The sequence below is a fragment of the Pseudophryne corroboree genome, chromosome 10, assembly GCF_028390025.1.
Source record: "Pseudophryne corroboree isolate aPseCor3 chromosome 10, aPseCor3.hap2, whole genome shotgun sequence".
Classification (NCBI taxonomy): domain Eukaryota; kingdom Metazoa; phylum Chordata; class Amphibia; order Anura; family Myobatrachidae; genus Pseudophryne; species Pseudophryne corroboree.
In genome coordinates, this window is record NC_086453.1 from 307,050,880 (window position 1) to 307,064,937 (window position 14,058).

At 44.7% G+C, this 14,058-nt stretch overlaps 1 long non-coding RNA gene across 1 annotated transcript in view; it reads right to left on the reverse strand.

The window, feature by feature from the left end:
• Window positions 1-3,652: 3,652 nt before the first annotated feature.
• LOC134966585 (uncharacterized) overlaps window positions 3,653-14,058 on the reverse strand; it is a 38,066-nt gene continuing 27,660 nt past the window's right edge. The window contains exons 2-3 of the long non-coding RNA XR_010188672.1: window positions 9,932-10,142; window positions 3,653-5,828 (exon numbers count right to left, since the gene is read on the reverse strand). This is a non-coding gene — a long non-coding RNA (uncharacterized LOC134966585). The remainder of the gene's footprint in view (window positions 5,829-9,931; window positions 10,143-14,058) is intronic.

Genomic DNA, 14,058 nt, shown 5'->3' on the forward strand with positions numbered 1-14,058 from the left:
TTCTGATGGCTCAATGTACACAAACTTTGTTTAATACACAAAGTTCTTAAAAATATTGTATTAAATGACCTTCAGGCTGTGTGTATAAGGTGTATATAAAACAAATGAATTGTGTGAATGTACACACACTTTGTTTAATGCACAAAGTTCTTAAAAATACTGGCTAAAATGACCTTCAGGCTGTGTGTATAAGGTGTATATGAAACATAAATGCATTCTGTGCTTAGACTTAGGTCCCATCGCCGTGATATCTCATTATGGTATGCAATTATTCCAAAATATGGAAAAATCCGATATCCAAAATACCTCTGGTCCCAAGCATTTTGGATAAGGGATACTCAACCTGTAGTACACTACACACACACACAACATTACCCAGCAGCAGCCCCCCCTATCCCCGCAACACTCACAAACAGGTAGCGCCCCTTCCGTCCGTCCTCCTCAGTCCAGAACACAGGGAATCAGCAGCCGGCACCCCCACGGCCAGATTACAGGAGCAGCGGCTGGCATAGCTTCTCCGCCTACAAGTATGGACTGGTTGCTTTCACTCACTACTACCTGTCAGATCCAATCAGCGGCCTGTTACCATGGTAGCAAATGCTAATTGGTTCCAACAGCCGCCAGCTTTCCAGACCAAAGCACAGCGATCCATTGTCGGGATCTCTGAGTTTTACCTCGTTTTCGGATCTGAGCCTGGCAGGAAGATCCGAGCTGGGACCGGGATCCGCTCAGATCCCCTAAGCTCAGGTGGGCTTGGTTTCTATGGAAACCAAATTGCAGATCTCTAGTTCCAAAGTTTGGGTGTATTTTCAGCAAAGCCGAACTGCACATCTCTAATTAGTAATTACTATTATTATTATCAATATTATTATTATTATTATTATTATTATTATTATTATTCTTAGAAGAAGAAGAAGAATTTATTTTAAAAAAGTTCTAAGAAACACTTTAGATACTGGTCAGCACTGTGTAATACATTATAACTATGGGGGTCATTCCGAGTTGTTCGCTCTCAAGCTGCTTTTAGCAGCTTTGCACACGCTAAGCCGCCGCCTACTGGGAGTGAATCTTAGCATAGTAAAATTGCGAACGAAAGATTAGCAGAATTGCGAATAGACACTTCTTAGCAGTTTCTGAGTAGCTCCAGACTTACTCGGCATCTGCGATCAGTTCAGTCAGTATCGTTCCTGGTTTGACGTCACAAACACACCCAGCGTTCGCCCAGACACTCCTCCGTTTCTCCAGCCACTCCCGCGTTTTTCCCAGAAACTGTAGTATTTTTTCGCGCACACCCATAAAACGGCCAGTTTCCGCCCAGAAACACCCACTTCCTGTCAATCACATTACGATCACCAGAAAGAATAAAAAACCTCGTAATGCCGTGAGTAAAATACCTAACTGCATAGCAAATTTACTCGGAACAGTCGCACTGCGGACATTGCGCATGCGCATTAGCGACTAATCGCTCCGTTGCGAGAAAAAAATAACGAGCGAACAACTCGGAATGACCCCCAATGCACAAAAAAGAAAAACTGATGGGAAAAACTGATCAGTAATGTGATATTTACACAACTGCATTTACATGATTGTCTCAGCCTTGCAATCAGCACAGTGATTGGACTATGCTTATCCACAGACAGAGACATTGAAAGAAAGAAAACAAGACAAAAAAAGTGGTACATTTTTATTGTAAATAATGACTGTATAGGAGTTATTGAAACTAGGAGAATCTAGAGCTATGGAGTAGAGTAGTAAGGACGTCCTGTCAGTTATCCTTTAAAAAAAAAGTTTTATCTGTTCTCTGGCACACTTAAATAGTTCATGGTTTCTGGCTGTTATGCATATTATTGCTATCTTACTAACTTTCTGGTTGGGTGTAGATTCTATGAGCAGATCTCTAAGCAGTATGGTAGCCCCACACTGCATTTATAGTTAAAGATGTCATGTACGCTGGGTGCCTCGTGTGCACTGGCACACCCTAATGTCCGGTACCGCCGCTCATACACGCCTCCTGCAGTTGTTGCTTCACTGATCCTGAAGATTACTGTCACTCTCCGCCAGGGCCGCATTAAGGGCCACATGGGCCTGGAGCTGAACATTTTAAAGACCTATACACCATACCACCAAACTGTCCCGATTTTCATTGGACAGTCACGTTTTTTGGGTCTGTCCCACTGTACCTCCCGCGGGCCGCAGTGTCCCGCGGTGGGGGTGGGGTGGGGGGGGGGGGGCAGTTGGGAGGCTCTCTTATCACTCGCTGCTCTGCTCAGTTCAGAGCAGAGCAGTGGTGAATAGACACTACACCCATTTTTTTAATACTCACCTCTCCGGCGCTATTAAAACCCTGTGCGCAGTGGCCATTTTCACGGAGTTCTGCGCGTGCGCAGTAGAGTCTGAGTCCTCTAGTGCTCAGACTCTACAGCGCTCCTGCAGAGAGGAGGTGGCCCGTACAGAGGAGGCAGCACACGGGCCTCCTCCTCTCTTAAAGCGCCCCTGGTCTGATGATTTGGCTTTTAGTTTAATTAATAATGTGTTTGTTTTTGGTGGGTTTAAGTTGTTTTGTATATATGTTGGTTTTATGCTGATGTACAATATTGTTACCTATTACCCTGATGCACTGCTTGAAGGTCTATTGCATGTTAACAGCTGCCTTTATCTATTAATAGATGACTATGTCACCGTAGTATGATAACCGATTGGGATATTAAGGGTTAATTCTATTCATTAATGAACGGCGAGTGCCAGTCACCCTACTTCCGCATAGTGCTGTGTGTAGAACGCAAACTAGTAGTGGCGTGTGCTTGAGTATGGATAGCACCGCCTGTTGTGATCAGCCGTTGAGGTCACTATGGTGACGCGCCGGCTGGCCAGGACGTAGGTGTGGCTATGGTGCAATGCACTTCCGGTGGTGTTGTGTGATCGCAGTTTGTTATTTGTCTCTGTTATGAGACATTATTGGTGAATGAGGAGTTAACGGAGAATGCTGCAGCAGCCAGTGGTAACTGTTATGCTCTTTCATTCCTGTGATTGGGCACATCTGTGAGCATGTGGAGGCATAATGGATGTCTCACACTGATGACGTCAAGTGTTTGGGGTGGAGACATGATATGAGTTTCAGGTGTGCATTAGGTACTTGTAGGCTAGTATGGGCACACAGTGGGGTTTGCATCTCTCCTATCTGGTTCTGGTGGTCTTGACAAAGGTCCATGTGAGGACCGAAACGTCAACAGCAATGTTTCTATCTGTGATGTGCAATTAAAGTTTGGTGAATTTATACTTGAAGACTGGTGAGTGCTCTCTACTATTCTATATATATATCTATATATATATATATATATATATATATATATACCATAGATGCAGCCCGGCACTCTGCTGTCCCCGTAGGGGTATTCGCTCTGGTGCCCTCCTAGGGGTGAGCTGACCCCAATATAGGCTGGAGAGTATAGGCGGCACTCAGAGTCTGACACACAAAATTTTTAAAGAAAAGCCATGTGTGTTTAATATCGACGTTTCGGGGGTCGAACCCCCTTCTTCAGGACACAGCAAACAAGTGAGAAAACCAAACAAAACAACTTAAATACCTTACCAACCTGGGCCCCGTCAAGCTGAAAGGATTTGCCCTTATATTCTTAACCCTCGATGTGATGGCCTCTTAGACGTCTGGAGTGTAAACCTTTACGCTATCAGTTACATGCACAACACAAGCAGTAAAAACTCACACTGTTTATTTAATAAATTACAGAGTACTATATAGAAAAGAAACATGGGTGTATACAATATGTGCAAGCATATGATTGGATAAATAGAAGTAGCATACGACATTACATGCAGGATATTTTAGTAACACACAGAAGTAACAGTTTTGATCTGGTATGTAATTGTCCTTGAAGATAAGACACACACAAGCCTTATATTATATGAACAGACAAAGGCATCTTGTAGAGAGTGCGTACGTGTCTATTCAAACACATAACAATTCATATAGCATGTTTAACCCTTCATTAGGGAGGTAGAAATATTCACTTTTACACTATACTTATTATAAGGAAATTGATCATATAAAAAGTAATATGTACCAAGACAGAAGAGGTAACCCTTCAATCCCCTCTTAGAATCATGATTATTATATGACATGATTCTTGATTGAGGCTCCTTTCTTGTTCCTCCAGTTCTTGAGATATTGGACATAATCGTCGGGTCCCTTACTATCAGAGGAGGTGACAGGACTGGTGGTTATATCATAGTACATCAGGGCCTTATCAATGCCTTTGGAGGTAAGTTTCTTTCCACAGGGGATTACACAATAAACTATAATGCCTACAAGAATTAAAGTTACAAGTATAAATATGCTTATTTGCACAAGAGCCTGTTTCCAATTTTCAAACCACCCAAAATATTGGCTCCATGGGTTATCAATACCTGAATTTTTCTTAAGTTCTATGGATAAGGTTTCTAACTTGTTTATGGCTAAAGTAACCTTACCATTGGGACCAGTGTTGTCAGGAATATATGTACAACAGCCTTCCACCTTACTAATGTAAACACATGTACCACCTTTTTCTGCTAGGATCATGTCAAGGGCCATTCTATTTTGGAATGTCATTCGGGAAGTGGCTTCTAGCTGTTCAGCTGTACCTTTAAGAGCATCTTTGGTATCATTAACAAATCTTTGTTGATTATAATATATATATAATTAATCCAGGCTACGTTTTTATTTACAGTTACTATAGGAAACAATGACTCAAAACCCGCAGCCACCTCATCTCTAGCTTTGAACTCATTTGGAACACCTCTTGGGACCCCTATAGCATCAATGCAAACGTGGGGGTCAAAGCTACCTCCTGGGAGTGCTCTTTTCTTTCGATTAGCAGGAGTATTAGAGGGAGGAGTGGGGTCATCGGTGATCATTAAAAAGGCTGAAAAAAACAATTTTCCTGTTCTAGGGGTATATTAAGGGGCACTGTACCTAGGTGGGGCCTAGATTTGCCACAGACATAACAGTTGCTTTTATTGTGTTTGTTAGCACTATACTTCATCCATTCCAACCAAAATTAATGTCAGAGAAACCAGTTTCAATAGCTAGGGTGTCTTCAAAGGTAGGGTTAGTAATAGCCACCATATCTTTAGAAGTGGCAATATGGGGCTTTAAAGGTTTGTTTTGGGGATATTTGCTATATCTATTTTTTGCAAATGATGGGCCATATTTCCAATCTGCTCCTGTATTCCACCCCACAGCTTCCCAGGAATTACAATTAGATCCATAATATCTAATGTCATAGTACCATTCGTCAGTAACACAAATATATACTGTCTCAGACATTCCTGATTTCCTTTTCTGCTGTATGAAATGTTTGTTGTCAGCAAGTTTAGGGAACATGAAATAATCAAGGATGTATGTGGCTACGTGTGTATTGGAGGAATTGTACCACAAGGTGGGGACCCCATCTGTTTGTGTGATGTCGACTTCACATAGTGTGAGGTGAATGAGGGCCAGTAGGGCTATCGAGATAGTCCCCAGGATAAAGATAGGGGACAGGTTCCTCATCTTCTTCTGTTCTTCTTTCTTCGCTAGGTGGGAGGTCAGGGCTGTCTGCCCCGGTTCGTACCTCACTGGAATCACTTGCTTCCCTCTCTAGGTCTGGTCTAGGAACCTTTTTTACTCGGGATGCATGGATCCAGGTAGGACTTTCCTCTGTCAGGACTGCTGTTCGGGTAACTGCTACGACCTCTGTCTCTGGACCATAGGTGAAGTCTCCTGGGCTCTTGTTCCTGGGGAGCACCTTCACCACGACTCTGTCTCTGACTTTAAAGGGGTGTGTAGGTTCCTGTGGATTCAAAAGGGTTTTTACAAACAACCTCATGTTCAATTTCATTCAGTTTTGTTATCAGGGACCTGACATACTCTTTTCTGATGAGTTCTAGATCTCCTTCCTGTATTACTAGTGGTTTCTTAGCCCAGGGTGTAGGAAAAGGGTCTACCCATTAGTATTTCAAAGGGTGAGTATCCTAGAGTTTTCTGTGGGGTATTCAAGATGCTGGTGTTTAGCTTTATTAGGGTTGTTCCTGAGGCAAGTGATGCATCTGCTAACATACTGGTCCACAAGTGATTTGGCACTAGCAACACACAAAAATCATTGGTTAGTAGGAGGAGTGTTGTGGCTTCACCACGGTGACCAACACCACGGCACTGGGCAATGAGCAAAGGGGCACTGGACTGGGGCATACAGGGTTTCCCCTCTTTGCAGATTAATCCTGACTTAGGATTTTTTCTGCAGAATTGGGTAAGTCCAGTCGGAGAGATCAGTATTAGTCGCAGCAGCTTGAAGTTGAGTGAGCAGATGGACGTTGTAAAGGGAGGGACATGCTCTAGTGAGTGCAATGAGTTCTGCAGCTTGCGCGGACTGATAAGGTATTGGCAGGGTTTCCAACACAGTGTCAGGGAGGGTGACAATGGCATAGCCAGCCTGGTATGCACTGTCATTGGGCCTACTACAGGAGCCGTCAACAAAAACTATGTCTGCGCCTGGTATGGGAACGGGAGACATGTCAAGTCTGGGAGAAGTTTCAGCTTCAATGGAAGCAGCACAGTCATGTAGGTCGGGTGGTTCATCCTCGGGACCTTTCAAGCCTAAAAGGGCATTGAGAATGGGTGCAGGGCCAGAAGAACTGGCAGTGTACTTGATGGTAAGGGTAGGGTTACTCAAAAGGAGTACTTCATATCCACTAAGGCGTTGTGCTGACATGTGCTGTGTGTAAGCCTTTAAGTATTGCCAGGACATCATGTGTGGTGTGGAGTACTGTGATGTGGCCTAAAGTGAGGGTAGTGGCCATTTCTGCAACCATTGCACAGGCTGCCAAAGCCCTGAGGCAGGCAGGCATACCTTGCACAGACACTGGCATGACTTTGGAAAAAAATGCCACGGGGCGCAACTTCCCTCCATGAAACTGTGTGAGCACCCCCGCCATGGTTTTACAATTGTCCCTTGCATATAGATGGAAAGGTAGCACATAACTGGGGAGGCCAAGTGCCGGACTTTTTATCAACATACATTTTAAACTTTCATATGCAGTTAACATTTCTTGTGACCATTGTACAGTTTTAGGCTTGTCCTTCAGTGTGGCTTGTCTCAAAATGTTATCATAATAAGAGCAATCAGATATCCACTGTCTGCAGTAATTTACCATACCCAGGAAGGACAATAGTTCCTTCTGGGTAGTTGGGGTGACCAGGCCCAATACAGACTGTATGCGTTGTGGACTGACTTTCCTCTCTCCCTGAGTGAGCACAAAACCTAAGTAATCAACATGCTTTTTACACCATTGCATTTTTATTTTGGACACCTTGTGTCCACATTCACAAAGCCAGTTTAGTAATGAAACACCATCCTCTCGGCAGGCCTCCTCAGTTTTACTACAGAGCAGCAGATCATCTGCATACTGTAGCAGGACTGAACCATGGTGAGGTTGCCAGGGCCTCAATGTGGCCTGGAGACAACAGGTGCGTCAATAATCTGCACCAGGTAAGTTGTTTACCCTCAAAAGAAAAGGCAAAAAGTAATTGTGTCTGTGAATCTACAGGTATGCTGAAAAAAAGGCATTCTTCAAATCAATTACAGAGAAGAACTAGCATCTGCAGGGATTGCAGAAATGAGTGAGTTTACATCTGGAACAATTGGTGCAATTGGGACAATTAACTGATTGATCGCTGTGAGATTCTGTACAAATCTTATACTGCCATCAGCTTTGGCAACAGGGTTCACAGGAGTACAGTATGGTGATACAATATGTCTGAGAATACCCTGTTGTAAGAATTGCTGTATCATGGGGCGGAGACCTTCTATCTTTTCTGGTGAGAGGGGATACTGCATAGGTCAGAACACAAAACACTGGTTGTTGCACCGCTGTCCACTAAAAAGGGAATTTTACTTCCATTTATAATAAGTGGCAGCAGAGGTGAATCTTTACTATGACGGGAGAGTTGAATAAAGGCTGGGATACCCTCCTCCGGGCCCCGTCAGTGCGCGGGGTCTTTGGAATCTTCCCTGACTGCGGGGTTGGCTCTGTCTGTCAAAGCGTCCGGAGCTCTGATAGGCATGAGTGGGTGGGGAAATGAGTAAGCTTTCTGAGTTAAGCAAAGGTAAGCCAGCGTCATCTGTCCAGCAGTCCTTAAACCTTTTCCAAAACGCAGTAACAGACTATGAAGGTTTCTGTTTACAAGCTACAGCGACAGGCAAAAAGCACAGGCTTTAAAGACTTCCTTCATATGTGTATAGCTGCGTCCTTTGCAAGCTTTGCGCAAATAAGATATACAGCCATCGAGGGTAATGGTGGGCTTGGGGCAGTGTTTTACTATTATCTAAACTCTGGGTTATTGGTGCTAGGGATAGAGCTAGTGGACGCACTCTCCAGCAGTGGAGCTGGAGGCAATCCCATTTAGTGTGAAAGGGTTACTGCTGCCAAGAGATTTGTGTCTCTGAGCGCAGGATACATTGGAATGCAAGGGGGGGAGGCGAGAGGGATTTTAAAAGATTTACAGTTCTCTGCAGTTTCGCTTCTGTGCTAAACTGACATTTTTTCTTAAATCTCCATATAGAAAAGGTAATTACTGCCTTCCCGTAGGAATGGGTCCTGTCCTGCTTTCTCTGTCCATCCCGCTAAATTATCCACCCATGGGTTAACTAAATAATACTCTGAGGTAGAGTTGCGGGCGACATACATCTTGCATGTCTCACCAGGGAGGGGCGGGGGATATGCAGTTTTTTACTCTGACTAGAGCCCATTGTCAGACAGTAATATAAATCAACAGTACAACTTTTAAAAGAAAATTATCTAAAATATACAACACTCTACTTATACATGCATCAGCTTAACCAGTTAATTAGTCATTGACAATATCACAATATTATCTGTATAGTGAGAACATGAAATCTTTTGACGGGTACGCTTACCTTCGTACAAGATGTCAGAAAAATACAGCGTTTTAAACAGGAAGCAAGAAAAGTGTTTGAGTAAAGATATCTGGCAGACGAAAACTTACCAGCCGTCTGGACCAAATATAAGAACTTATCTCACTACAAACATACAAGAATATATAGGCGATCAAATCGGGGTATTCTCTACGTTACGTATAGACCCCAGGTCTATGTTTTTTTTAAGTATCCCAGATACTGACGTCTTTGGAGAATTGCGCTTGGACCCCGGGTCCTTTCTCAGACGTATTCTTTAAGTCCCAGACATTAAAGATTCTATGGTATCCCTGATACCTGTTTTATGCTTTTACATAAAACTTCGTAATATTAAGTCCCGGACTTAAATATTACCTTGTCACGTGTTCCCGGAACACTGACACGGATTCAGCTTCAGTGTATGACCGCAATCCTGTATGGCAAAGACAGACAATAAATTCTCTATTTTTACCATTCAGGGACGATCACTGAATTCCGGACATAGCCCCCAGCTGAAAGGATTTGCCCTTATATTCTTAACCCTCGATGTGATGGCCTCTTAGACGTCTGGAGTGTAAACCTTTACGCTATCAGTTACATGCACAACACAAGCAGTAAAAACTCACACTGTTTATTTAATAAATTACAGAGTACTATATAGAAAAGAAACATGGGTGTATACAATATGTGCAAGCATATGATTGGATAAATAGAAGTAGCATACGACATTACATGCAGGATATTTTAGTAACACACAGAAGTAACAGTTTTGATCTGGTATGTAATTGTCCTTGAAGATAAGACACACACAAGCCTTATATTATATGAACAGACAAAGGCATCTTGTAGAGAGTGCGTACGTGTCTATTCAAACACATAACAATTCATATAGCATGTTTAACCCTTCATTAGGGAGGTAGAAATATTCACTTTTACACTATACTTATTATAAGGAAATTGATCATATAAAAAGTAATATGTACCAAGACAGAAGAGGTAACCCTTCAGTCATCCCCCGCAGCGTCCGCGTTGTCCGGCACCTGGAGTTCGCGCTTCCGGTCACGTGTGGCGCCCGTCTGCTGGAAGTCACGTCATCCCGCAACACGGACCCGCTTCTGACGCGGCTGTGGACAGCAGGGAACAGGTTGCCATGGGGACAGTACACGATCACAACAATGCACCGTGTATAGTCTCCTGGCAACAACAAACATGTATTAATATGCAAGACAGCAAACAACAAACACCTACTGAATTGTGTTAAAACTAAAGTGAGGCATAGTAGAGAGCATGTAAAATCCCCCAAAAAAAAGCTCAGTAAAATGACCCAAAAATCTAAATCAAAATCGTCTGAGGAGAAGCGTAAACTTGCCAATGTGCCATTTACGACACGGAGTGGCAAGGAATGGCTGAGGGCCTGGCCTATGTTCATGGCTAGTGGTTCAGCTTCACATGAGGATGGAAGCACTCATCCTCCTGCTAGAAAACTTAAAAGAGTTAAGATGGCAAAAGCACAGCAAAGAACTGTGCGTTCTTCTAAATCACAAATCCCCAAGGAGAGTCCAATTGTGTCGGTTGCGATGCCTGACCTTCCCAACACTGGACGGGAAGAGGTGGCTCCTTCCACCATTTGCACGCCCCCTGCAAGTGCTGGAAGGAGCACCCGCAGTCCAGTTCCTGATAGTCAAATTGAAGATGTCACTGTTGAAGTACACCAGGATGAGGATATGGGCGTTGCTGGCGCTGGGGAGGAAATTGACTTGGAGGATTCTGATGGTGAGGTGGTTTGTTTAAGTTAGGAACCCGGGGAGACACCTGTTGTCCGTGGGACGAATATGGCCATTGACATGCCTGGTCAAAATACAAAAAAAAATCACCTCTTCGGTGTGGAATTATTTCAACAGAAATGCGGACAACTGGTGTCAAGCCGTGTGTTGCCTTTGTCAAGCTGTAATAAGTAGGGGTAAGGACGTTAACCACCTAGGAACTTCCTCCCTTATACGTCACCTGGAGCGCATTCATCAGAAGTCATTGACAAGTTCAAAAACTTTGGGTGACAGCGGAAGCAGTACACTGCCAACTAATTCCCTTCCTCTTGTAACCAAGCTCTTGCAAACCACACCACCAACTCCCTCAGTGTCAATTTCCTCCTTAGACAGGAAAGCCAATAGTCCTGCAGGCCATGTCACTGTCAAGTCTGACGAGTCCTCTCCTGCCTGGGATTCCTCCGATGCATCCTTGAGTGTAACGCCTACTTCTGCTGGCGCTGCTGTTGTTGCTGCTGGGAGTCGATCGTCATCCCAGAGGGGAAGTCGGATAACCGCTTGTACTACTTCCAATAAGCAATTGACTGTCCAACAGTCCTTTGCGAGGAAGATGAAATATCACAGCAGTCATCCTGCTGCAAAGCGAATAACTCAGGCCTTGGCAGCCTGGGTGGTGAGAAATGTGTTTCCGGTATCCACCGTTAATTCACAGGGAACTAGAGAATTGATTGAGGTACTGTGTCCCCGGTACCAAATACCATCTAGGTTCCATTTCTCTAGGCAGGCGATACCGAAAATGTACACAGACGTCAGAAAAAGAGTCACCAGTGTCCTAAAAAATGCAGTTGTACCCAATGTTCACTTAACCACGGACATGTGGACAAGTGGACCAGGGCAGACTCAGGACTATATGACTGTGACAGCCCATTGGGTAGATGTATTGCCTCCCGCAGCAAGAACAGCAGCGGCGGCACCAGTAGCAGCATCTCGCAAACGCCAACTCGTTCCTAGGCAGGCTAAGCTTTGTATCACCGCTTTCCATAAGAGGCACACAGCTGACAACCTCTTACGGAAACTGAGGAACATCATCGCAGAATGGCTTACCCCAATTGGACTCTCCTGGGGATTTGTGACATCGGACAACGCCACCAATATTGTGCGTGCATTACATCTGGGCAAATTCCAGCACGTCCCATGTTTTGCACATACATTGAATTTGATGGTGCAGAATTATTTAAAAAATGACAGGGGCGTGCAAGAGATGCTGTCGGTGGCCCGAAGAATTGCGGGCCACTTTCGGCATTCAGCCACCGCATGCCGAAGACTGGAGCACCAGCAAACACTCCTGAACCTGCCCTGCCATCAGCTGAAGCAAGAGGTGGTAACGAGGTGGAATTCAACCCTCTATATGCTTCAGAGGATGGAGGAACAGCAAAAGGCCATTCAAGTCTATACAGCTACCTACGAAATAGTCAAAGGAGGGGGAATGCACCTGACTCAAGCGCAGTGGAGAATGATTTCAACGTTGTGGAAGGTTCTGCAACCCTTTGAACTTGCCACACGTGAAGTCAGTTCAGACACTGCCAGCCTGAGTCAGGTCATTCCCCTCATCAGGCTTTTGCAGACGAAGCTGGAGAGATTGAAGGAGGAGCTAAAACAGAGCGATTCCGCTAGGCATGTGGGACTTGTGGATGGAGCCCTTAATTCTCTTAACTAGGATTCACGGGTTGTCAATCTGTTGAAATCAGAGCCCTACATTTTGGCTACCGTGCTCGATCCTAGATTTAAAACCTACGTTGTATCTCTCTTTCCGGCAGACACAAGTCTGCAGAGGTTCAAAGACGTGCTGGTGAGAAAATTGTCAAGTCAAGCGGAACGTGACCCGTCAACAGCTCCTCCTTCACATTCTCCCGCAACTGGGGCTGCGAGGAAAAGGCTAAGAATTCTGAGCCCACCAGCTGGCGGTGATGCAGGGCAGTCTGGAGCGAGTGCTGACATCTCGTCCGGACTGAAGGACCTGCCAACGATTACTGACATGTCGTCTACTGTCACTGCATATGATTCTGTCACCATTGAAAGAATGGTGGAGGATTATATGAGTGACCGCATCCAAGTAGGCACGTCCGTACGTATACTGGCAGGAAAAAGAGGCAATTTGGAGGCCCTTGCACAAACTGGCTTTATTTTATCTAATTTGCCCCCCCTCCAGTGTGTACTCCGAAAGAGTGTTTAGTGCAGCCGTTCACCTTGTCAGCATTCGGCTTACGAGGTTACTTCCAGAAAATGTGGAGAAGATGATGTTCATCAAAATGAATTATAATCAATTCCTCCGTGGAGACATTCACCAGCAATTGCCTCAAGAAAGTACACAGGGACCTGAGATGGTGGATTCCAGTGGGGACGAATTAATAATCTGTGAGGAGGGGGTTGTACACAGTGAAAGGGGTGAGGAATCGGAGGATGAGGAGGAGGTGGACATCTTGACTCTGTAGAGCCAGTTTGTGCAAGGAGAGATTGATTGCTTCCTTTTTGGTGGGGGCCCAAACCAACCAGTCATTTCAGTCACAGTTGTGTGGCAGACCCTGTCGCTGAAATGATGGGTTTGTTAAAGTGTGCATGTCCTGTTTATACAACATAAGGGTGGGTGGGAGGGTCCAAGGACAATTCCATCATGCACCTCTTTTTTCTTTCATTTTTCTTAGCATCATGTTCTGTTTGGGGACTATTTTTTGAAGTGCCATCCTGTCTGACACTGCAGTGCCGCTTCTAGATGGGCCAGGTGTTTGTGTTGGCCACTTGGGTCGCTTAGCTTAGTCACATAGCTACCTCATTGCGCCTCTTTTTTTCTTTGCATCATGTGCTGTTTGGGGACTATTTTTTTGAAGTGCCATCCTGTCTGACACTGCAGTGCCACTCCTAGATGGGCCAGGTGTTTGTGTCAGCCACTTAGGTCGCTTAGCTTAGTCACACAGCTACCTCATTGCGACTCTTTTTTTCTTTGCATTATGTGCTGTTTGGGGACTATTTTTTTGAAGTGCCATCCTGTCTGACACTGCAGTGCCACTCCTAGATGGGCCAGGTGTTTGTGTCGGCCACTTGGGTCGCTTAGCTTAGTCACACAGCTACCTCATTGCGCCTCTTTTTTTCTTTGCATCATGTGCTGTTTGGGGACTATTTTTTTGAAGTGCCATCCTGTCTGACACTGCAGTGCCACTCCTAGATGGGCCAGGTGTTTGTGTCGGCCACTTAGGTCGCTTAGCTTGGTCACACAGCTACCTCATTGCGCCTCTTTTTTTCTTTGCATCATGTGCTGTTTGGGGACATTTTTTTGAAGTGCCATCCTGTCT